The sequence below is a fragment of the Mustela lutreola genome, chromosome 7, assembly GCF_030435805.1.
Source record: "Mustela lutreola isolate mMusLut2 chromosome 7, mMusLut2.pri, whole genome shotgun sequence".
Taxonomy (NCBI): Eukaryota; Metazoa; Chordata; class Mammalia; order Carnivora; family Mustelidae; genus Mustela; species Mustela lutreola.
The window spans coordinates 81,737,093-81,762,975 of NC_081296.1; the positions used below are offsets into that span (position 1 = coordinate 81,737,093).

Below are 25,883 nucleotides of genomic sequence, written 5' to 3' on the forward strand. Positions count from 1 at the left end.
AACAAGAAAGGTCTCAGGTACACAACCTAACCCTACACCTAAAGGAGCTGGAGAAAGAACAAGAAAGAAACCCTAAGCCCAGCAGGAGAAGAGAAATCATAAAGATCAGAGCAGAAATCAATGAAATAGAAACCAAAAAAACAATAGAACAAATCAACGAAACTAGGAGCTGGTTCTTTGAAAGAATTAATAAAATTGATAAACCCCTGGCCCGACTTATCAAAAAGAAAAGAGAAAGGACCCAAATAAATAAAATCATGAATGAAAGAGGAGAGATCACAACTAACACCAAAGAAATACAAACTATTATAAGAACATACTATGAGCAACTCTACGGCAATAAATTTGACAATCTGGAAGAAATGGATGCATTCCTAGAAACATATAAACTACCACAACTGAACCATGAAGAAATAGAAAGCCTGAACAGACCCATAACCAGTAAGGAGATTGAAACAGTCATTAAAAATCTCCAAACAAACAAAAGCCCAGGGCCAGACGGCTTCCCGGGGGAATTCTACCAAACATTTAAAGAAGAACTAATTCCTATTCTCCTGAAACTGTTCCAAAAAATAGAAATGGAAGGAAAACTTCCAAACTCATTTTATGAGGCCAGCATCACCTTGATCCCAAAACCAGACAAGGATCCCACCAAAAAAGAGAGCTATAGACCGATATCCTTGATGAACACAGATGCGAAAATACTCAACAAAATACTAGCCAATAGGATTCAACAGTACATTAAAAAGATTATTCACCACGACCAAGTGGGATTTATTCCAGGGCTGCAAGGTTGGTTCAACATCCGCAAATCAGTCAATGTGATACAACACATCAATAAAAGTAAGAACAAGAACCATATGATACTCTCAATAGATGCTGAAAAAGCATGTGACAAAGTACAACATCCCTTCCTGATCAAAACTCTTCAAAGTGTAGGGATAGAGGGCACATACCTCAATATCATCAAAGCCATCTATGAAAAACCCACCGCAAATATCATTCTCAATGGAGAAAAACTGAAAGCTTTTCCGCTAAGGTCAGGAACACGGCAGGGATGTCCATTATCACCACTGCTATTCAACATCGTACTAGAGGTCCTAGCCTCAGCAATCAGACAACAAAAGGAAATTAAAGGCATCCAAATCGGCAAAGAAGAAGTCAAATTATCACTCTTCGCAGATGATATGATACTATATGTGGAAAACCCAAAAGACTCCACTCCAAAACTGCTAGAACTTATACAGGAATTCAGTAAAGTGTCAGGATATAAAATCAATGCACAGAAATCAGTTGCATTTCTCTACACCAACAGCAAGACAGAAGAAAGAGATATTAAGGAGTCAATCCCATTTACAATTGCATCCAAAACCATAAGATACCTAGGAATAAACCTAACCAAAGAGGCACAGAACCTATACTCAGAAAACTATAAAGTACTCATGAAAGAAATTGAGGAAGACACAAAGAAATGGAAAAATGTTCCATGCTCCTGGATTGGAAGAATAAATATTGTGAAAATGTCTATGCTACCTAAAGCAATCTACACATTTAATGCAATTCCTATCAAAGTACCATCCATCTTTTTCAAAGAAATGGAACAAATAATTCTAAAATTTATATGGAACCAGAAAAGACCTCGAATAGCCAAAGGGATATTGAAAAAGAAAGCCAACATTGGTGGCATCACAATTCCGGACTTCAAGCTCTATTACAAAGCTGTCATCATCAAGACAGCATGGTACTGGCACAAAAACAGACACATAGATCAATGGAACAGAATAGAGAGCCCAGAAATAGACCCTCAACTCTATGGTCAACTAATCTTCGACAAAGCAGGAAAGAATGTCCAATGGAAAAAAGACAGCCTTTTCAATAAATGGTGCTGGGAAAATTGGACAGCCACATGCAGAAAAATGAAATTGGACCATTTCCTTACACCACACACAAAAATAGACTCAAAATGGATGAAGGACCTCAATGTACGAAAGGAATCCATCAAAATCCTTGAGGAGAACACGGGCAGCAACCTCTTCGACCTCTGCCGCAGCAACATCTTCCTAGGAACAACGCAAAATGCAAGGGAAGCAAGGGAAAAAATGAACTACTGGGATTTCATCAAGATCAAAAGCTTTTGCACAGCAAAGGAAACAGTTAACAAAATCAAAAGACAACTGACAGAATGGGAGAAGATATTTGCAAACGACATATCAGATAAAGGACTAGTGTCCAGAATCTATAAAGAACTTAGCAAACTCAACACCCAAAGAACAAATAATCCAATCAAGAAATGGGCAGAAGACATGAACAGACATTTCTGCAAAGAAGACATCCAGATGGCGAACAGACACATGAAAAAGTGCTCCATATCACTCGGCATCAGGGAAATACAAATCAAAACCACAATGAGATATCACCTCACACCAGTCAGAATGGCTAAAATCAACATGTCAGGAAATGACAGATGCTGGCGAGGATGCGGAGAAAGGGGAACCCTCCTACACTGTTGGTGGGAATGCAAGCTGGTGCAGCCACTCTGGAAAACAGCATGGAGGTTCCTCAAAATGTTGAAAATAGAACTGCCCTATGACCCAGCAATTGCACTATTGGGTATTTACCCTAAAGATACAAATGTAGTGATCCAAAGGGACACATGCACCCGAATGTTTATAGCAGCAATGTCCACAATAGCCAAACTATGGAAAGAACCTAGATGTCCATCAACAGATGAATGGATCAAGAAGATGTGGTATATATACACAATGGAATACTATGCAGCCATCAAAAGAAATGAAATCTTGCCATTTGCAACAACGTGGATGGAACTAGAGCGTATCATGCTTAGCGAAATAAGTCAAGCAGAGAAAGACAACTATCATATGATCTCCCTGATATGAGGAAGTGGTGATGCAACATGGAGGCTTAAATGGGTAGAAGAATAAATGAAACAAGATGGGATTGGGAGGGAGACAAACCATAAGTGACTCTTAATCTCACAAAACAAACTGAGGGTTGCCGGGGGGAGGGGGTTGGGGAGAAGGGGGTGGGATTATGGACATTGGGGAGGGTATGTGATTTGGTGAGTGCTGTGAAGTGTGTAAACCTGGTGATTCACAGACCTGGGGATAAAAATATATGTTTATAAAAAATATATGTTTATAAAAAATAAAAAATTAAAAAAAAAATGAAATTAGCATAAATTATGAAGTCATGGTATATTTAAACAAATAGTCTTCCTCTTTTTTCTCTCCCCCTTTCCAACCAATGTGCATACTCACACCCCTATTCAACTGTCTTAATCCAGCTCCAAGACAAATAATCTTTATCAGGTGAAGGTGGAATAAATAAATCAGTGCATCAACCAACTTACCTCTCCTGGGCTAAGTTTTACAGAACAAAATAGATTAAAACACAAACCTAAAACTACAATGATCATAAAGGACCAAAAAATACAGTTTGTACTTTAAGAAATTCACTGATTTTTTAAACGGTTTCTTAATTGGGTTCAGCAGACAGACACATGTCTTTTTAAAATTGTCTTTTTAACTATGATAGTTAATGTGGTTATAACTCTGATTTTGAAGTAACTACTAGGAAAAACAGACAGGTAGACGTAAGCCCTGACCAGAGAGTGACCAGCCTTTCACTGTATAAGGTAAAAATCACTCCTAAGACGTAAAAAGTCCACCAGCCCTGGATTTTGGGGAGATAGCAGTTTCGTAGTAAGGGAATCAGGTGATACCTGCTTAAATTGCAGGAAAGCTTATCTGAGCTTAGAGAAAAGAAAGACTGACCAGGTAAAGGGGCCCAACTCTTATCCCATTTGATTCTTAAGTCACATGAGAGAATTTATAACTAAAACAGCCCCTTGGACACTGTTCTCAAAGTACAAACTATGTAACACCCTTCTGAGGCATGATGTAGACAATACACTACAGATTCAGAAGATATCACCAGGGGCATATAAGTCCCAGCTTTGCATCCATGTAATCTGACACAGCAAAATTTCTGCAGATTTTTATTAAGGGCAGATTTTCATTTCTTCAAGAAGTTTAATTTCTACCTAATTGCAGTTGCTACAGTATATCTGGAATAGGTCTGTTTTGCAGTGTGCAGAGCGAGTGTTGTGTCTTATTAAAAAAATTTTTTTATGGGCTCGGTTGGTTAAGTGTCTGACTCTGGATCTCAGGGTTGTAAGTTCAAGCCCTGCGTTGGGCTTGAATCGCATTTTCTTCCTTCTTCCAGCATGGAGCCCACATAAAAAAACAGCTTTAAAAAAAATTATTTTGGTCTTCAGAAAATTTTAGGGAGAACACTGGGTCTGGATCAGAATGTCTCCGAAGCTTACCAGCTCATGAATTCCCCCTAGACTCCCAAGATCCCTGGGGAGATTATTTCTCAAAGTGTGGTCCATGGGGCACGGTATGAGCAGCAGCCTTCCCCAAGCACCAGCAGCACCGGGACACCCAAAAAAGAATCCACAGAGGGTGACACTTTGAATTAAAAATTAATTACATCTAAGTCCTGACAAAACCGGATATATACATACAAAAGAATGATGTTGGTTCCCTGCCGCACACTAAACACAAAAACAAACTCCAAATGGGTGACAGACCTAAATGTAAGAGGTAAAACTTCAAAAATCTTGGTCTCAATCTTTGTGTCCTTGGATTAGGCAATGGTTTCTTATTTGCACTGAAAGCATAAAGAAACAAGGAAAAAAATCAATAAATTGGACTCTGCCCATCAAAATTAAAAACTTTTTGTGCTTAAAAAAAAAAACAAAAAAACCCCACAAATCTTTTTGTGCTGAAAAGGACACCACCAATAAGGTGAGAGGACAACCCATAGAATGGGAAGGGGAGTTGTATCGAGAATGTAGAAATAACTCAACAGTAAAAACCAATTTTTAAAATGGACAAAGGATTTGAACAGATATTCCTACAAGATGTTCTATTCCATACGAATGCTCTACTATAACACGAGTCCTAAGTAAGCATCAGTCTGGGGCCACGTTTTCTCCAAGAGCAGTTCACCTGTGGCTGGTACCTTCTCACCTGGACACACAGCTGACTGTTGACAGATGAACTGCGGGAGAGCCACGTCAGAACATCTCATGTTTGAGTATTAATGAGCAAATATTTGGCCTAAATATAAGATTTCAATTTTATTCTGAACAACAGTCTGAAAGAAAGGAACTCTTTCCCCAAGTGCAAGATGAAGTGAGGAGTTGTTTCCGATCTCAAGGCTGCTGTTAGCTCAGGTTCCTACACTGGGTTGGGGGAGGGGAGAAGCAGGTGCTTTGAATCAAAGCGTGCTCTCAAAATTGAAGTCCTGCTGTTGTCACAGGGGCCCTGTCACCTTCCCTCCTTTCCCAGGCACACTGCGCTCCGGGTGATGTGTGTCAGAGGTGCCCTAGTTGTCTGCCTTTGACTTATGCAACAGGCACATTATGGGGCTCAGCACCCTCACATCAAGGGCTTTCAGGCAATTTCTGTCTAAGATGCTTAAGAGAACCTCATTTTCAAATCTCATTCTGACAGGGGGACCTGATACAGTCACTAGGAGATCAGATTGAAGAGAAGAAAGGAAGATTTCTAGGAGAAGAAAAATTACCCTATAACAAATACTCCAGTAGAACGGTGTCGTGTTTCACTTCCACATTCTTCACAAAAACATTTGGGATGTTTTAGTAACTGCTGAATAGATGCAAAAACACAACAAAATGAACAAAATCTCAAACCCAAGATTTAAGTTACCTTCAGGGTTCATCAGATTCCTTTAGAGAATTATTTCTCTTTGGAAAGATTCTGTAGGATTTTTTCTTTTCAACCAAATTGCCCTCCAGGAGCTTAGTACATTAAATTCTGCTTCCTCTTGGGAACTAGAAGTGATTTTGTTCAATCTACGATGATTTTAACAAACCTGTGAATAAGCTTCACATCTGTGACTCCACCTCATACCCTTCATTTTCTTTGTGTAAAATAGTGATTTAGTTAATCAAATAAATGTATACTTGTTACCAAAAAAACAGTGGGAGAAGGTGAGGGGTACACATGTAGGTGTTTCCTGAGCACACAAGTCCTTTCTTAAGGATGGGGTGGGTGGATGATAGAGAGGTTAATGTCTTATAAAATCTTCACCTGCTTATAGTGCCCAAGTGAAACTTTCAAGATTTTTATTTATTTGCCAGAGAGAGAGAGAAAGAGAGCACCAGCAGGGGGAGGGGCAGGCTTCCTGCTGAGCAGAGACCCTGATGCGGGGCTCCATCCCAAGAACCCGGGATAGGACCCAAGCTGAAGACAGCCATTTAACTGACTGAGCCACCTAGGTGTCCTTCAAGTGAAACTTTAAAATTGCTAGTAATAAGGAGAAAAATAGCTACTCAGATGACAGGATCAAGGAGAGACAAGTTCGTTGTCAAACTGAACATCACAGAAGCTTCATTTGTGTAAAGAATGTAAAGTAAAATAAAAGGAGAGAAACTTTCAAACAAGTTCATCCTCCCAGGGACTTTGATACATAGATACTTTAAAATTTCATTGTGATTCTTTAACATAGCTTTGGCTCTTCCCAATTTAAGGGAACAGGACATGGTACAGCAGGTAGGTTATCAAAAAGCAATACAAACCAATCTTGAAGCTTACCCGTGTACTTATGGTATTCAGAAAGCAAAGAAGGCCAAGAATTAGGTACTCGGTGCCCAAAACGCACTTAGAGAGAGGTATGTGTCTTGTGTTTGTACACTAAATTACTTTTTTTTTAAAAGGAGGTCTGTTAAATGTGGCTGTTTTATTATTTTTTTTAAAGACTTTATTTATTTATTTGACAGATAGAGATCACAAGTAGGCAGAGAGGCAGGCAGAGAGAGAGGAGGAAGCAGGCTCCCTGCTGAGCAGAGAGCCCAATGCGGGGCTGGATCCCAGGACCCTGAGACCATGACCTGAGCCAAAGGCAGAGGCTTTAACCCACTGAGCCACCCAGGCACCCCGTAAATGTGGTCATTTTAAAAAATAATGAGGCCATCAAAATTCATTTGTAGTGCTTCCGTTTTAACAGTTGAAAACATTTGCTCATTAAAATCCCTAGGTATTTTTAATGTTTGGTTAACACTACTTCACATTTTGTCTTTCTTGTTTCCAAGAGATGGGGTAATTCCTTAGGAGTTGTGGGAGCATTCCTTGCTGGTTTTTCTAGTTTGATGAGAAGGTGACTCAAGGCCCTTGAGTAAATGCACACTTCTAGCTCTTCTTGTTATGCCCATTTTTAAGAAAACACTCACCATATGTGATGGTTAATTTTATGTGTCAACTTGACTGCGCTCAAGGATGCTCAGATAGTTGGTAAAACATTATTCCTGGGTGTGTCTGTGGGGGCATCTTGGGAAGGGATTAGCATTTGTTGGGTGCACTAAGGAAGATCACCCTCACCAGTAAGGGTGGGCACCATCTAATTCAATTTGTTGAGGGCCTGACTAGGACAAAAAGGTGGAGGAGGGATGAATTTTCCAATTGCCTGAGCTGGAACAGCCATCTTTTCCTGTCCTTCCGCATCCATGGCTCCTCATTCAAGAACCAGGCCTGCAGACTTGGTTTGGGTCTTACATATTGGCTCCCCCGATTCTCAGGCCGTTGGGTTTGGACTAGAATTCCATTACCAGTGTTCCTGGGCCTCTGGCTCACAGATTAACAGATCATGAAACCTCCTGTTCCATAATTGTGTGAGCCAATCCCTCACAGTAAATCTCCTTCAATTTATCATAAGTATTCCACAGGTTCTCTGGAGAATCCTGATGAACACACCATATCTTACTTGAATTGGAAAAATTCTGTTAACCCTTAAGGTCTCTGCCCCAGGGGAGTCCTGCTGCTCCCTGAGGACCATGCCAACCAAGCCTGGTCTCTGTCATCCTCACCTGCCAATCAATCCCCAATGCCTCGCTCAATGTCAGAGCTTTTAAGTCCCAACCACTTCAAAGCCTCTCACCTTCATTACCAATTGTGCTAAGACATCTGACTTTTAATATAATGAAGGCTTTGCAAGCAATTCCTCTTGGTAACTGGAGATGTTTTTCCCCCAAACTGTGATCTGTTTCACTTAGTTCTGGGAAATGGGAAAACATGCTTGGTTATCAGTGGAACAGCACATGCCGTAACCATAGAGATAAAACAAACAAACACCAGATCTAGAAATCTGGCCTGTGGGATGTGTTGCCGACTGTACAACAGGCACAAGGCACCAGAGGGTTTAGAACTTAATAAACCTGCTTTTGAGTCAGACAGACCCAGTTTCAAACAGGCTCTACCTTTGAGTCGCTGCTACTTAGGCAAGTCGCATAATCTTTTTAAGACTCATTTTTCTTATCTGTAAAATGGAGATGGGGTAAAGAGTCAAAGAAATATTTGGAAAGTACTCAATACATGCTGCACATGGAAGATATCAATGAAGGGAAACAATCACTACTGCTCTCATTCCATTGGATAAAGCTAGCTTGAGCTGAGCTAGCATGAGCTCCATAATCCCAGCCGGCATCAGGAATCCACACGATGGTCCTCCAACAGTTTAATGAGGTGACGAGCACCAACTGCAATCTCTATGGAAGAATTTATAGTTATAGCAAAGAAATGTACTTTCACTAAAATTTTCCAACACTGGCAAACACATACCAAACAGCATTCATTTAAGTTAATCTATACAATATCCTTTCTGGGGATCAAGTGGTATCTTGTTGAACGGTGAATTCTTCCTTTTTGTTTAAATACAATTTTATTTTAAGGGGGTAGGACTCAGCCAATTGGCTCAACCAATTCAAGAGTTAAAATTGAGTGGCATTAAAATAATAGGAGCCTGGTTACCCTTTTTAAAACCAGCTGAAGGCCTATCCCTGTTACTCCACTGGGAAGATCCACGTCGCAAGGGCACATGCAGAGTCCCCAGCAGCTCAGAAACATGAGGCAGTAAATTACAGTCATTTTCTCATAGGAAGGAGATCGCTCCCATTTGCTTATTTTAACCTATTTTATTGACTACTGCCCTTCCTATTTTTAAATAAGAACATGGCACGAAAGCCCCAACCCTTCTTTTTACCCCTCAGCTATTTCTTGTTTCAAAGTCAAACCCACATTGCCTCTGTCTGTGGCTGGGTCCCTGTACTCCTTTCTGCTGCCCCCTCTGCCATCCCTCTGACTTGGAAAGACACCCCACCCAGTGGACTCCACATTCCTCCATCCTCAGCCGCTTTTCACAAAAACCAAGCATCATGTTCCAGGACTCCTCTCATCCTTCAGTCATTTCCCTGGGTCTTCCTTTTCATAATCAATTTCCTAAGTTTGTTTTTCTCTTCTGCCAGCAGATTTCTCCTCCTGAGGAGAGAGAACCTCCAACCCTTCTGTAGGGTCTTTAGTCCCTAATTCATCTCCTGCCTTCTTCCCCTAACTCCTCCCTTGATGGGAAATTAGCAAAGAATTTCAGACCTGGGGTTGTGTGTGTGTGTGTGGGATCTTAGGTCTTAGAAATCATCAAAACTAATCCCTAACTTTACAAATGGAAAAAAAAAATGAGGCTGAGAGGGACTGGGTGACGTCTGCAAAGCCACATGGTCAATGCGAGGGGGAGCTGAGGGCGGACATCACCATATTTGGATCATTCCCAGTCACTGTGCTTTTAGACAGACAGACAGACAGACATAAAAGAAAATATGGCAAGTGGCAGGATGCATTTTATCTGGTGCTGTTAAAAAGGGCCACATTCCCGTGTACTGATAGGAAATTAGAAGACTGTAGAAAAAATGCATTCTTAGAGGAATTTTGAAAACAAGGAGACTTCCAGCCACTAAGATTTAGTAAACGGAAGGTTAGTGTACTAAGAGAGATAAGAAGAGAAAGAGATTAGTTTTTCAGAGATGACCCCCTTGCTGGGGCAAGAGGAAAACCGCCCTTGGCTCTCTGCTTTTTTTTTTTTTTTTAGAAATTTTATTTATTTGAGAGAGAGCAGAAGCAGTGGGAGTAGTAGGAGGAGAGGGAGAAGCAGGCTCCCCCACTGAGCAAGGAGCCTGACATAGGACTGGTTCCCAGGACCCTGGGATCATGACCTGAGCTGAAGGCAGACACTTAACCAACTGAGATACCCAGGAGCCCCATGGCTCTCTATTCTAAAGAAAGGGAAAAATAATGTCACTGATAGCTCAGATGGTTAAGAAGCATATTTGACTAATAAACATGTACTATAATTAGAGAAGATTCAGGCCATTAATGAATTCTGATGAAAGAATGACAAATCCAGTTCAATGATGCATTTATGTATACCACAGATTTGAGCCACGTTGGATTCAGTATTCTAATATTTAATTTAAATTTTGTAGGTAAGAAGTATCCCTTCCTTTTGCTTACAATTTAGTATGAAATATTTCTGACATTCAAAAAAGGAAATAACAAACCCTTAAGGATTCACAAGCCTAGTATAAGAAGTAACACAGAGGAAGGACCACTGATGTCCTTGTGTATCCATTCCTATTCACAATTCCCTGCCTGCACAAAGGTGGCCAAAAAATTGAATTAATGCTCATGCATATCATTATATATATTACTGGCCCTAGACAATATATAATACTTCTATATTTGTTAAACTTCATATAAATGGCAGGAAATACTCCCTTCTACAATTAGCTATTTTTGTTCAACATAACAGTTGTGAAATTTATTCATGTTGCTTCATAGAGCTTTAGTTATTTTCCTGGCTGTGTAGTATTCCATTTTATTAAACTCGCACAATTTTTTTTATCTATTTTCCTATTTATGGCTAGTTAGTTCCATTTATCAGTATTACAAGTCTGTCTTAGAATTTTTTCCATGTTTCTTTATGGACATGCCAGTTTCTCTAGGGTATAACTCGTTAGCCAAGCCCTATAAGCTCATCTTACACCCTAAAGGTTGTTGCCAAATGGTTCTCTAAAGTGGTTATATGGATTTACAATTCTACTCACAATGTATTCAAGGTCCTATTGCTCCACATCTTCACCAATGCTTACCAAATTTCAAAACCCTTTCCCAATCTGATGAATGTGAAATGGCATTTCACTTTAATTCACATTTTCTTAATTACTACCGAGGCCGAACATCTTCCATATTTATTGGTCATTTCCTCGTCTTTGAGTTACCTGCTCCTCGCCTTTGCCGGTTGTTCTTACTGATTCATAAATATTCTTACATTCTTATCCTTTGTCAGTTACACACAGATGTAAATATCTTCTCCTTGGATATGATGATCTTTTCACTTCATTGATGATTTTAGCGTAGAAACGATTTTCGTATTACTGTAGTCAAAGAACAATGTTTTCCTTTATGATTTGTCTGTATTTTCTGCTGTTGTTTAAGAAATCTCTCTTTATCCTGAGAAAGTAAGAACAGACTACTACTATTTTCCATTAAAAGCTGTAAAGCTTTGCTTTTTTACATTTCTATCTTTAGCCTACCTAAAATTGATTTTTGCATTTGGTGTGAGCTAGAAGCCTACTTTCTTCTCATTATGAATAATCAAATGTCATGACTCTAATTACTGAGTAGTTGGGCCAATCCTTGTCCCAGTAACCTGCAATGCCACCTGTCAAATATCAAGTTTCCATCTATGCCTGGGCCATCAATTATTTTATGTCTTTGTTTTTGCTACATTAACACTTTTTAATTTTTGTGGACATGGCCCAGAGAAGTTCTTCTCATTCTAGAATAAACAGAGACCAAAGCTGTACAACATGGAGATGCTGGTAGTACCCATTGATGGGTATTCACAATGAGTTAAGTGGCTCGGCTGATTTCTACTCCAGCAAAGCAATTATTCCTTAAAAAGATGACACATTACTACACAGACCTCTGAGTTTAGTGAGAAATACGTAAAATCTTGGGGTGCCTGGATGGTGTAGTCAGTTAAGCGTCTGACTCTGATCTCAGGGTCATGAGATAAAGCCCTGCTTTGGGCTCTGTGCAGAGTCTGCTTGGGATTCTCTCTCCCTCTCTCTCTGCTCCTCCCCCTGCCCCCCGCCATACTCTAAAATAAGTGAATAAACTTTTTAAAAAAATTGATAAAATCTTAAACCCCAAGGGAGTAATAGAAAAAATATATGTGGTAATGGTCATGACCCACTTTCAATTCTTATTCATTAACTCCATGCCCTAGTCAGGGTTTCTACATTCTCAGTAACTGTCTCTTCACCTGTATATTCCTTCAAAGAATACAGTTAAGTCAAGCATGTGTTTACTTCTTATGACATTCACTCACTCTCATGCCGGTGCTAGGGGATACCTGGATGACAGGCCACAGTCCCTAGGTCCTGGGAGCACTCACACTTGGTGGGGACCAGCCAGGAACATGGCTGAGTTTAAAATGTCAGATTATGACAAGTGATGAGGTAGTGGTACACACTGATAGGAAGAAATGATTCTGCAAAGAAAGTTCAGGGGATTATCACAAAAGAGCTATACCTACTGAACTCCTTTGATTTTATACATTTCCCCAGAAAAGTTAGAGCTAAGAACAGCTATGATGAAAAGGGAAATATGATATTGTACCAAGATACACTTTGGCTCATACAATTAGGAGGTTTCAGTTTTGCATTCAGGGTATTATACTCAATCTGAAAAACTATTCAGAGTCAGAAATGTTCATAACAAGTCACACGTAAAGAAATGGAATTACACCGCAGTGAGACTTCACCTTAAAAGTGAATTCCCAAGAGAACTTCACAAAATGGTAAATTCCCCTAAATGCATTTCATTTAATTATTTATAAGATGTGTTTAGCCACAAAGATCCTACATACCCCAAAGATCAGGACATTTCCTGCCATTACTACCGACAATAAAACTGATTCCCTTCCAGGCACGAGCAATGATAGAGGCAAAATGAGAGTAACAGTGGCCAGAAATCACACCATAAGGTGATGTCACAGCTACTCTGGGATTTGTCTCCATACATGGGAAGGTCTGCGAGGGAAAGGAAGCCACTGGTTTAGGCCAGGAATGGTCCTGTCCCAGAGGAGACACTAGCAGAGGAGACTTGGCATTTCTCCAGTCTGACACTTCTCAACTCCACAGGATTTTTGAGTCATTTCTCTGAAACTGCCAGTTTGAAAGATTAACAAGCACTTACATATGGATCAAACAAAACAGTAGTAATTGCTTAATTGACTTTAGAAATACTGAATAAGCTTGCATAACAGGTTTTTAAATTATCTTATAGTCTGCAAATACCTCCCAGAAATAGATTTTATAATCTCCATCTGTCTCCTACATTAAAGAGGGAAAGGGAGATGAATCCAACTAAAAAAAATGTTTTAATTTGTTGGGAAGCTACCTCACAACACAAAGAAAACAGCAGCTCACTTCCCCCATGCCAGAAGTCCCCTGAAATGTATTAGCTACGAAACTGGTAAGGGACAAGTGTTTCAGAGTGGCTTGGATGTAAAACAAAGACAGAACAGTACTGTTACAATGGAAATACTTACGTAGGGAGGGCTCTGACACATTCTCAAATATTTCTAGCTGCTGCCTGTCGTTTTATTTAATTTTTGGCAAGGACCCTTTGTGCTTATTTCTTTCCATTTTTCTTCTTTTTATAAACAAATAAGCAAGCATTTATTTGATTTCCCACCAGTCTGCAAAGTCCTGATGAAAAGAGGAGGGAAAAATTCTTGCTAAAGGGAGCAAAACACAATGGGAATCACGAGTAGGTGGTGAAAATGAGGACAGATGTGGACTAATGGAGGGATTAAACACACTTTCTAAAATTGCTTCTCTAGGTGTCCTTGGGTTCAAAATATTTCACTGACTAGTCACATGGATACTCTTTCCACGACGTAGGAATGCCACAGGTTAGTCTAGCTCAGGACATTTTATTTGGGGCAAGGAACAATGTATGCTAGGTAAGTTAGAACTGAGATTTTATATATTTTATTCACTGTGATTATGGAGAAAAACATATAGGCTAAGGAACTCGTAAAATTTTGCTGTGCTCTGTAAAATTTCTTCTTCTTTTTTTAAAGATTTATTTATCTTAGAGAGTTCGAGCAGGGTGAAATGCAGAAGGAGAGAGAGAGAGAGAATCTCAAGCAGGCTCCACACTGAGCATAGAGCCTGATGTGGGGTTCAATCTCATGACCCTGAGACCATGACCTGGGCCAAAACTGAGCCACCCAGGTGCCCCTCAGTAAGAGTTCTACCCCTAGCTGGAGAGTACCTTTATAAATAAATAAATAAGTTATGATTTAATAAAAACTATTTCCAACGCAAAGCCTCATTATTTGTCACTTAGAATAGGATGCCTTGGGGTGCCTGGGTAGCTCAGTGGGTTAAAGCCTCTGCCTTCGGCTCATGTCATGATCCCCGCGTCGGGCTCTCTGCTCAGCGGGGAGCCTGCTTCCTCCTCTCTCTCTCTCTCTGCTTGCCTCTCCCCCAACTTGAGATCTCTGTCACATAAATAAATAAATAAATCTTTAAAAAAAAAAAAAAAAAAAAAAAGGAATAGGATGCCTCGTGGTTAAAGACAGACTGGGAAGCCAGGGTGCTCAGTACATGTTCTAGCTCCAAGCCAACTAGCGAGATGCATACGTTGGTCAGGTTACTTCACCCTTCCCCGCCTGGCTCCTTGTCTGTTAAAGGAAGGTAAAAATGTGAACTCTTGTCACAGGGGCGTGGTGGGAATCAAAAGAGTTAACACAGTCCCAGCACTCTGGAGTACCAGCAGGAGCAGAGGGAATGAGTACTGTGTGTTAGCCCTTCTATATATATCTATATCTATATTTATATCTATATATATTTTTTTAATAAAGTTTCCAATTGCTCATAGCTCAGGCTGGCTCCTTAGTTAAAAAATAATCAGGTAAAATTCAAAGCTTTTTAGTGGAAATAAGTAAAACCTTGTGTGTAGAGTACTGTAACTGAAAGCTGGGGATGTAAGGAATTCTTAACGGATGAGCTTCTAGGGTTCTGTTCTTGCTAAGAGTGTGATATTCAGGTACCACATGAAGAATTAGGCACTTGTGACTCATGATTAAAGAAGAATGTTTGCGAGTGCAGGACTGATGTGTTGTGAGTGATGGGGCCTTCCTCATGGGCTTCCACACTTCCACGCCCAGCCCCATTCCCTGGCCCACCCTCCAGAGGGTCCTTCTGGACCCACCCTCCTGGCTGAATCATCCACCTTCCCTCCAGTGCTCATCTTTGGTTCTCAGCGGCCGAGGCTGTTTCCTCCTTGGCCTCTGGTCTGTGTTGACATCCTTCTGAAATGGAGTCGGGTGGAACAAGCAGGAATATTTTTCATGTTATCTGTAATTGCCAAAGGCAGAGTGTTTTATGCTCAAAATCCTTTAAAAACCCGAGGAGTGATATCATTCAAATCTTGATTCGCTGAGAGAGTTTTTGTAACTATCATACTTTGCAATAACCTTTTCTCTGAAGATATCTTCAAGGAAGAGTTTATTTCCTAAATCACTTCTGACATTGTCCTTTCCCTGTTTTTGTGCTGCGACAGACCCACAGTCCCTCTTGGTCCAAGGGATGGATTGCAGTAGTCTTCCTTCGGGTGACATTAGCAGAAATGTCAACCAGATATGTTTGGTGCTTATTTTTCCTTATTATAGTTTCCCTCCCTTCAGTGGGTTGTGTTAACATTTAAAATGAAATATTCCCAAATCTTTATACTTGCGACTTTAACAAAAAGTCTTTTTTCTCTGGTTCTGGAGAGCACACAATCATTCAGGGGTTTAATTCTCATTAATCTTAGTTTACTGCACAGACAGCCTTTAAATTAAGGTGGGTTTGTTGTTAACACCTCTGCACACAGACACAATTGAGTGGAGGGAGGGATGAGAGAGCAGAAAATTGAAATCAGAGGTGCCCTGAGATGCCCTCCCTCTTGCAAAATGGTCCTCCTGAATTTCAAATAATGGATCCCTAATTGGATGGGTCTGTCAGAGCCCTATAGACTTCTCACCTTCCTTAGAAAACCAGGCCACATCTATACAAAGGCACACCATTAACAAGTAGAAAATTTCAAACTGTGTACAACCGCATAGGGGAGAAACAAGAGAATTCAGGCCTCAGCAAGCATTAGTATGGAAAGAGCTGGAAAGCTGGGAAAGAATGTTCTGGAATATAGTTTCCAATTCACTCCTCATTAATCCTGTTCCCTCTCCATGTTTCTAAACAAACTAGGCATCCTTAGATTTTATTTTGTGGGTTTTTTTTTCCTTCCCAATTTTTGTTTTTATTCTCATCACAGCCATATGCTAAGTTGTTCATTTATAATTTTAACAGTGTCTCTAGCTCATAAGCTCATTATTTCTTCTCCAACTAGCTTATTAGTGTATTAACAACCTCACACTGTGAAAACAAATTAGAATTGGGTCTCCCACCCAGCTTCTGACACCACTTTTCAGCTCTTCAGCAATCACTTCAGATACTGATAAACCTATATATAGAAATGAGAAACGTATAGCTGAAATAATTTAGCATCTTAGTGATTACAGCAAAAACATGCAATCACCAGCTCGGAGCTTCCCAGTCAGCCTTGTAGCTGTCATATCTGATCACTGTTTATTTGGAGTCATTCACTCCAAAGGTACCAGAGACCATGCACTCCCAGGTACTTAAACATTTCTAGTATTCTGGTACATGCGTATTAAGAAGAAAATACATTTGCTCCTGCTCTTTAAATTTACTGAAAAATAAAAGCACTCTGAATATGAATCCAAGTAGTTCCCTGGGGCTGGAAATTTCCATTAAAACCCAACACGGGCAATAGATTCAAAAAGAAAAAAAAAAGTGTGACATTCCACAAGGCCAACAGATGTGAGAAGGTATTAGGTAAAAGTTCAGGAGAACAACAAAGGGAAACACACCCTGCAGGTTTTCAAGCATTGCACGAAAACACAGCAGAAGGGTATGCTCACAAAGAGGGTGAACACAGCCTCCCCAAAGATCCACTCTCCACAGATTTCCTCTTCAAGTACATACTGGTTATCTGAGTAAAATCTCTAAGTTTGTAGAAAATGATTCTCTTTGAAAAATCCCAGGCATTTCAGAAAATGTTGCTTCAAAATCAGAGTGCTCAGAGACCTTTTGGTCTTTTAGTTCCACAGAGCCAGGTAACAGGGGCCATGGCAAACGACTGTCCCATCTCCTATAACCCACCCCTCCCTCCACCCCCGCCCCCCCCACCCCCAACCACCCCTACTACACACACCTGAGGCCATTCCCCCATAAATCACTTCAAGGTGTGAAACACTCTGGCAAAAGGCTGGATTTCTGACTGTCCGTGTATGCTTGGGACAGCATACAGACCAAACCATTCCCCTTCTGGGAGAGAAAATTATTTTGTCTCTTATTTGAGACTGCAGAGATTTAAAGTAGTAGCTGGCAGTTGGAAGAAGCATTTGTGCCCACATCAGCAGTTTCAGGAAATTTTATTGTTGAACTTCCAAGGAAGCTAATAAACATTTGTCTGGTCTCCCATTTATATTTTCAGGACCAGAAGAATACATAGCACAAGCGGAATTTCTTCAAATTAGCTATTAATATCTGCAACAAAATTTTATAGACTGTACCAGCTTTAAAAAGCTTCAGAGGAGAAATAATGTTCTACAAAGGATGAACAAATGACCTCTACTTCACGTTGGGTAGCATTCAAGAAACTGGAATGACTACTCTCAGGAAAGCAATATTCCACTTAGCTTTCCCCTTCCCCTCAGATCCCAGCCCTTTGAAAAGTGGAATTGGGCAGAAATGGTAGCAGGATCATACCAAACAGCCTTTTAGAGAATCGAGAAATGACACAGCTTCCTAATCACAAAGCAGCACTTGATTACTACACAAAAGGACATGGCTGTGTCTTCTAGGTGGAGGTCTGAAACTTTTATAGGCACTTGAGCTTACAGATATTCCCCAGGCCATAGGTACGGAAATATTTTGTTAGATATCTCCAAGACCTGCTGTGTTTCTCTTAGTACAAAACGAATCTGCTCTTAGAACCAAACCCACCTTAAGCTGCGCCACATTCCACTAAATGGCTAATCACACCATTCTAAGGGCATGACCAAGACAAATCGTAGACAGAGAACGCATCTTGGGCTTCTCATAGATTTCACTGTATCTGCGTTCTCCTAAAAAAAATGTGGAAAGGATTTTAATGAATTTTTAGTCTGTCCACTGAACTTTTAGTTTTTGAAGAAAAGCCACATTTCCTTAGAAAAATAAATCATATCCTTTATGATGAAATCTTTACCACACATTTTTGAGACTGTGGCACTGGGCTAGTTGTATCTTAAATTTTATAAACAAAATTTTACCTGCACATAGCATACCTGAAAAAAAACATTCATGGGGAGTTAGGGAGAAAGTGCCTCATTCTCTATAACTAAATAATACATTGCTTCATTATTCTGGTCATCATACCCAGAGTGGCTTCTATCACCATTAACCAGTAATGCTAAAGAAAATATTTCTTGAGATATCCTACTCAGATATAAAGAGTGGCTGGTTTATTAAAATTATGGCTGTGTTAAACAGCACGGACACGGGCTGAAAAGTACAGTAATAGAATTAAGGATTTTGGTTCTTTCAAACAAAAATTTTTAAATGGTTATTACACTGCTATTTTAATTAAGGTAATGAAAAGAAATCACCGTGATGTGTAAAAATTAGTATCAGCTTTTCAAGTATATTATGCATCCCAAGCAAGCCATTGTTCAAGACTCCCTGGATGAAAATGTGAAGTGTTAAGAGTTATTTACCAGTTTTCTCCTTCATCCCTCAATGCTGCCATAAAACTTTTCCTGGTAGAGTTAAAATGCTTTCTTTGAAAAGAAAAGATACATCTTTATTTTTAGTTATATTTTTGAAAAAATACATCTTTAAAGATAGGCTCATTCATTTATTCATTTACTCATTATTTAGGGAGCACTGCTATATTTCCGGCATCGGAGTATGGTGAGAAGGACAAAGGGATGGATGGGAGAGGAGGATGGAAAATCTCTCTAGTAGATTCGTTTTCCTGGAGGGAAATTTTGTGCAACCTAGAGCTCTATTTTGTGAAAATTGATATTCCAATACAGCACTGAATTAAAATCATTTAGCAACCATGAAAAAGTGGAAAGGGTAAATGTAGGATCATTAGGCACCCTCCATTCATAGCAATAAACCATTTTACCATAAAGTATCCTGGAGAGCCTCTTCACGGGAGATGGATTTTGCTGGGCAACATTTATAAATTGGGGATCTCCACATCAAGGAAATAAATAAATTCTGGGCAATGGAGAAAAAGGAAGCAGATGTAGAAAAGGTAGAAAATAAAGTTGAGAATGAACTGAAGATAAAATGTCAACAAAACAAAACAATACAACAATGGATAACAGATAAAAAGCAAAGACCAGACAAGTACTCACATCTACATCCATAGGAAACATTGAGTCCAAAGTTCCAAAATGGGAGAAACAGGAGAATGTGTGGAGAACCACAAAACAACATGAGGCTTCCTTAGTTTAAAAATGTAACTTTAGGTTGGCTAGGACCAGATGTCTTTGAACTTAACTTAGTTTTTATGTCTGTAAATGATCAGCTCTGCTGGACAGAGATCTTTGTTTGCTCACCATCAAAACTGCGGGCCATATGAGAGTTTAGTGGCTTATATTGTTCTGTTAGTCCCAGACCCTCCTCGAAAACTGGCCATCTGTCTTTTCAACACTTTTGTTCTCTCTCTCTCTCTCACACACACACATATGTGGATCAAGGGCAAAAAGAACAAGGACGGATTGTTACTTAGGGCACTAAGGGAATACACCAGCACCAAAACCAGAATGGCATCCTCTTTGGATGCTAAGCAGCAATGTCACCTTCAGGCAGCAGACATAATTCGTTTCTAGTAAGGTAGAGAAGTGGAAAACATACCCATGGGAAGGATATAAAGGAAAAAAAATCCATGTTCACTTCGCAAGGGTCCTGATCTTATATATTGGTTTTCATCATATCCAAGTCACTATTGATGATTAAGATGTACTATTATTAACATAACATCAATTAAATAAAAAAGCTACCAAATGAACCATGATACAATGCTTTTTGATTGCAAACTTTTATTTCATACTTACTCAAAGAGCTCTTTTAGACTTAGATTTATACATCACTTTGCTCTGTTCCCATGCCTTTATATATATGCTGAACATCATAATCCTCTGAAGGCTGATGGGGCAATTATACTCAATCTATCTTAACTGAAATGATGACAATATGAGCAGTTATGCCCACTCTGCACAGCAATCACAATTATGTCATGACTCCTGCCTGACTGATAACTAAACATATCTAAAGATGTCACAGATTCTAAGAGACATCCCAACTTCAGAGGTAGTAAAATGTGAAAAAAAAAACCTACATCTCAGAAATATTTGGAATAAAGTAATTTATATTACTGTTTCAGATCATAGCTGATATGTTCTCAACATGTGCACCAAAGAAACACAATAAAAGAATCTTAAGCAATTATTTTCTTGGCTGTAAGTTTTGTCTTTAAATAATACTGTTTGACAGTAAGCTTTTGTGTGTGTGTGTGTGTGTGTGTGCGTGTGCATGCGTGCTAATGCATGGATATGTGCACAGCATTTGGCTGAGATAAAAGAAACTTGCCTATGCACATTCAGGTTTTCGGAGATTTGGGTAATCATTCTGCTCCCAGGATTCTGGACCTTATGGATCAGAGGAATTTTAGAACTGCCAAACAGAAATCACTTAATACTCTACAAATGCAGTAATGTGTTAATTAGGCACAAAATTATACACAAAAATTCTTCCTGGCTTTATGTGGGGAAGAAAACAATTTTATTTATCATGGTGCACACATTATATAAGACAATGGAAATTACATAAAATTTCATATAGGAAAAAGTCAGGACAAGATACTTGTATTTGGCCATTTGAACTGAAAACACAGAACATGCTGGGCAATCTCAACCCACTCTCCCCTTTCTTAACTCCCCCTGCTTTTTAAAAAAAGATTTTATTTATTTATTTGACACAGAGAGAGAAGCAGCAGGAGGAACAGCAGGCAAAGGGAGAGGGAGAAGGAGGCTCCCTGCTGAGTAAGGAGCCCGATGCTGGGCTCTCATGACCTAAGCAGAAGACAGACGCTTAAATACCTGAGCCACCAAGGCGCCCCTCCCTTTTTTTAAATACAAGGATAATATTAACCATAAATGTGTAAACAGGCAAGCTGCAGGCGAGCTGTGGCATCGGGTATGCTACGGCATCGGGTATTACGCCTTGCCCACCTAAGGTAAGGCTTGCTTATCTCCTAGTATTCCAGTAGCAGCTCCCTCAGTCATGCAAAGATTTGGGTTTTCAAAACATTCCACTTCTCTCTTCTTTGATGTTCATTATAATTCTTAACTACATTCTTACTTTATCCCTGCTTAAACAATGACACCACCACCACCTAACCCCAACACCTCCTTTGTTTTATGTTAGATACTTACTGCTCCTCCAATCATTTCTAAGGCATGTAAAAGTCATTATCTATACCAGATCTCTTTACAGATTCCCAGTTATTCTTTCAAATTTTAATAAGAAAAGGAAAACAAAAAAAAAAAATGGTAGCTCATTATACCTATGTGAAACTCCATTAGAGGAAATGTTAATGAATTTTTAAATATTGTTTGTTTATACTGTTTATTCTCATGGGGACAATGACTCGTCCTAGCCTTCCTGGAAACAGGGCAGAAGGATCTTTAAATATTGTTTGTTTTGTTTATACTGTTTATTCTCATGGGGACAATGACTCGTCCTAGCCTTCCTGGAAACAGGGCAGAAGGATCTCTGTGGTGACCCCCACCCTAAAGTTTACACAAGGCCCCTAAACATCAAGTCCCACTCCCATTGGCCAGATGTTCCTGGTAGAGCAGTCACTGGCTGGTTTAAGATGTTGTCTAAGATGTTTCTACAGAAAACACTTTGTTCAACATGTTCAAATGAGCCATATTGGTGAAATAACAAAGGGAAATATTGATGTCCAGGTGGAAAAAGAGCACATAAGTGGTCAGCTCTGGGCAGCTAGGAAGGGTTATAAACCCAGAATTTAAAAAAAAAAAAAAAAAAAAAAAAAAAAAAGTCCGTTCAAGAGATTGAAAAGCAGAAATTAAATTATATCTCAACATTACGTGGAAAAAAATTAACCATGTTGCATTTGTTTGCCTTTGTCTAAAAAGGTATAACTGGTTTAGACTGAAGTAAATCTCAAGATGTTTTGCTGCATATACTTAGTAATATTTACATCCCCTTGTAGTGACCTGGTGGCGAAGGCAACAGAGATTCGGCATTAGCAGACTCTGTGGACAGATGTAATTCTGGCTCATGGTGTCTGAGTATCTTCCTGACTTCTATTCTAGTTTGGGAACTCTTGATTCCAACTCTAGATGCTCAGTTAGGCAACTGAAAGGTAATGGGTTCCTCTCGAAGCAACACAGATAAATGAGAGATTTTAGCAAAAGGTACAATTGGAAGAGGTTACACAAGGCAAGCCTTTCTATCCTTGGAGTTACAGCTTTGTTGGGCTAATCTGAGACACAAAAATTAGTGATTTTCTGTTCTGCTGTTAGGGATGGTCATTATCTCTAAGTAAAAGCCATCAAGATATGTTCATTAAATTCTTACAACATATACTGCAAGTACACTGTATCAAGATCCTGCAACACTAGGCCGGCATTGTCCAACAGAAATAAAATGTGGAAACCATTCACTTTCTAAGAGCTAGTTTATAAAGGAAAAAAAAAAAAAAAACCCAGATGATATTAATGACATTTTATTTAACCCAACCTATTATAAATAAAAAGGCTGTTGAGTCATTTTACATTTCTTTATACTGAATCTTCAAAATCTGGTATATATTTTAGACTTACAACACAACTTAATTGGGACTAATTTCCATGACACGTGTTCTAGATACATACATAGTGGCTGCTGTACTAGACAGCACATCTCTAATCCTTCATGAAATACAGAAAACTGAGGCCCTATCCACATTCTTTAGAAAGTGGGGTTCTATTATCTGTTTGTCCAGTATCTTAAAAAGCTTTATCATTACTGACCTCCTGCCTTCGAATCCATAAATACCGTTTTCTTTTTGATATATCTGATAAAGCCATGTTTTTATATATCTGATAAAGCCATGTTTGTAGTGATGGAAACCCTACAGCCTAACTCTGGGAGTGAACTGTCTGTCTAATTGGTACCTACAGCAAAACCCCCAGCTGGGGTAAAAAGGATGACATTTACTGGGGTGGTTCCTAGTATTAGATATAATGACAGGATTTGGTGTTTAGAAGAAATGGAGAAGGGTGGTTTGAGTCCCCAAACTCCCATTCTTCTTGCAGGCACGAGTAACCCTAGTGGGAAATATGGCTGCTGAAGGGGACCAGGCAAATCAATCATAGCACAGACTTGTGGCTGTATAAAATCAACATTCCTATGGAAGGCATTCAGCCAGAAAGTATTTCCAGGGCTGAGAGAGCCATGAAGTATAGGTACAGTCTGTGGTTAAGATGACACTCATCTTTCCTTTATCCTGAATCTAACATCAGCTGCTTTTCATTAGTGCTCTGCTGGCTTGATGCTGGGTGCCTCTTTTTTGACCTTTTAGTCAACAGGCTGACTGCAGACTGATAAGAACTGCAGGTCTATTTTTATGCTGGTGCATGTCAGAGAGACCTGGTGACCTGCATGCAAACCTTTTCTGAAATCAATCTTCCTCTCTTTTGCCGCAGCAACTTCCCCCATTCCACTGCACCCCACCTCCACCCCCCGACCAGAATTTCAAACTACATCATTGTACCGGGACTTGGCAAGTAGGGTCTATTATGTCAATTGGAGAGATGAAAAAAAAATGCAGCCATAAAATCTGACAACAGAGCCAGTTTCTTTGGGTTTTACCCATTAATTCAGCTAATAGGACTGAGCAACTACATTCTGTCAGACAACATGTTAGACACCGTTTATGAAGCTGAATAACATATGGCCACTGACCTCAGTGTCCTGCCATCCAGTAGGAGAGAAGACAAGCAAACATAAACTGTAGGACAGCATGAGGAGAGCCATAATAAGGACGTACAAGGACACAAAGGGAAGACAGAGGAAAGGCATCTAGTTGGAGTGGGGGTCTCAAGAAAGCATCTGAAACAGAGAGCATGTGAGGGGAAGTTGAGAGGACCCATCAAATTTGGCTGGATGAAGAAAGAATGCTATCAGAAGAAGACACAATAATATAAAAGTTTATCACATTAATCAGTATAGCTGCCATGGTCATGAAGGTTATGGATGGGGGTGGGAAAAGAGAGGCTATATATGAGTTGGGGGGGTATTATGAATAATAAAGAAATAAGGAAAAACCATTAATGGTTCTAAGGAGACCTTTAACTTTTTCCTGGTGCCAAGAGGGAGCAGACCCTGTATCTGTTAGATATATTAAGGTTCACTGCCATGAATACATAGCCCAGCAATCTGTTCTCCCTCTCCTCTCAGGGTTAGGCCAGATGCCCTCCACCTGGTGCACCCCCATATTCCTAGGTGTCTGCCCTTCTTTGCCTCTGTTCTTCCTCTTCCTTGGCTTTCTGCTTGAGAGAAGGCCATTGTATGTACTTAACTCAGGAAACACCGGGGTGAAAGCATCCCAGAGACTGGTACAAATTAGTGAACCAGGGGGTGCTTCCACCAACTTGTGAGCACCCATGAGGACAAGTATAAGAGCTACTGGCTGAAAGCCAACAGGCTGCCATGACATGCATCCACACACGTTCCTCCTTGACAGTACCGTCTGGCTGAAGGGTTTACTTCAACTCTCCCTGTGCTTGAGAAACTTCAGACTATAGAGCAACTAAGTGCTGAGAAGAAGAGAATGAAAATCTGGTGTTGGGAACACAGTCAACTTGTAAAGAGCAGTGATTCAATAAAACTGCAGGATGGAATTTGACAGAATTCCTAAAAGGAAACGGAGGCAAAGAGCATCAAGACAAGAAAAGCAGAAATTGTCTTTCTTTCAACTAGGTCTTGATCCCACCTGTGGAGGTCTTTAAAAGTAAAAAGGAGACCAACACATGTGTAAGTTGTACCATCTGAGCCTCATTTTTAGAGGGGAACAACAGAACCGTATTTCAAAGCCAACTGGATAACCAAATGCACCTTGCCAGTGCCATCCAGAGGAGGTAGAGCGGTGAGCTTGGCGACTATCTGGAAATGTTCACATGCAGGAGGTGAAGGTGGAAAGGAGGAAGTGAATGTGTGAAAGACTCCCCCATGGGTGTGGTGGCACTCACCACACGCAGTGCCATATAAAGTTTTATTCATCAGGTTCTGAACACAATTGCCTCTGATTTGAGAGCAGGCAGTGCTGTGAAGACCATGCACCAAAAGGACAAGTCAATTACTCACACATGGGATGTGTCTCCATGAGAGAGAATGGGTTGACCTGTGCCCTCCTGGCCTCTTCCCAACTCCACAAACCAATCCCTAAGTGCATATTAATTGTTTTCAAACTGATTGCGATGTAGCAGCAAACTCTAGAGAGCAGCATTTACTGGGAAAGATAAAAGTGACACAGCCCAGAAGGAAAACAAGTGAAAGAGGGGTCCAAGGAGAATCTTAACTCAATTACAATCAGTTCTTTTAAGGTGAAAGCCCCTTCAGAAAATGCATATGTTTCTTCTTTGGGGGCTGACAAGGTTAATAGCTTACCCCATCCCTGTGCTCTTCTTTCTAGAACCCTGATTTTGTTTAAAGGTAGCACTGTGTCTTCACCCTGAGTCCTGGCTAATGAAACACACCTGGAAATCACCTGGGTTTCTGGGAGATCTCATTGGAA

General features: G+C 39.9%; 1 protein-coding gene across 1 annotated transcript in view; it reads right to left on the minus strand.

Moving 5' to 3' along the window:
- STXBP6 (syntaxin binding protein 6) overlaps nucleotides 1-25,883 on the minus strand; it is a 267,808-nt gene that overhangs the window by 123,235 nt on the left and 118,690 nt on the right. The window lies entirely within an intron of this gene.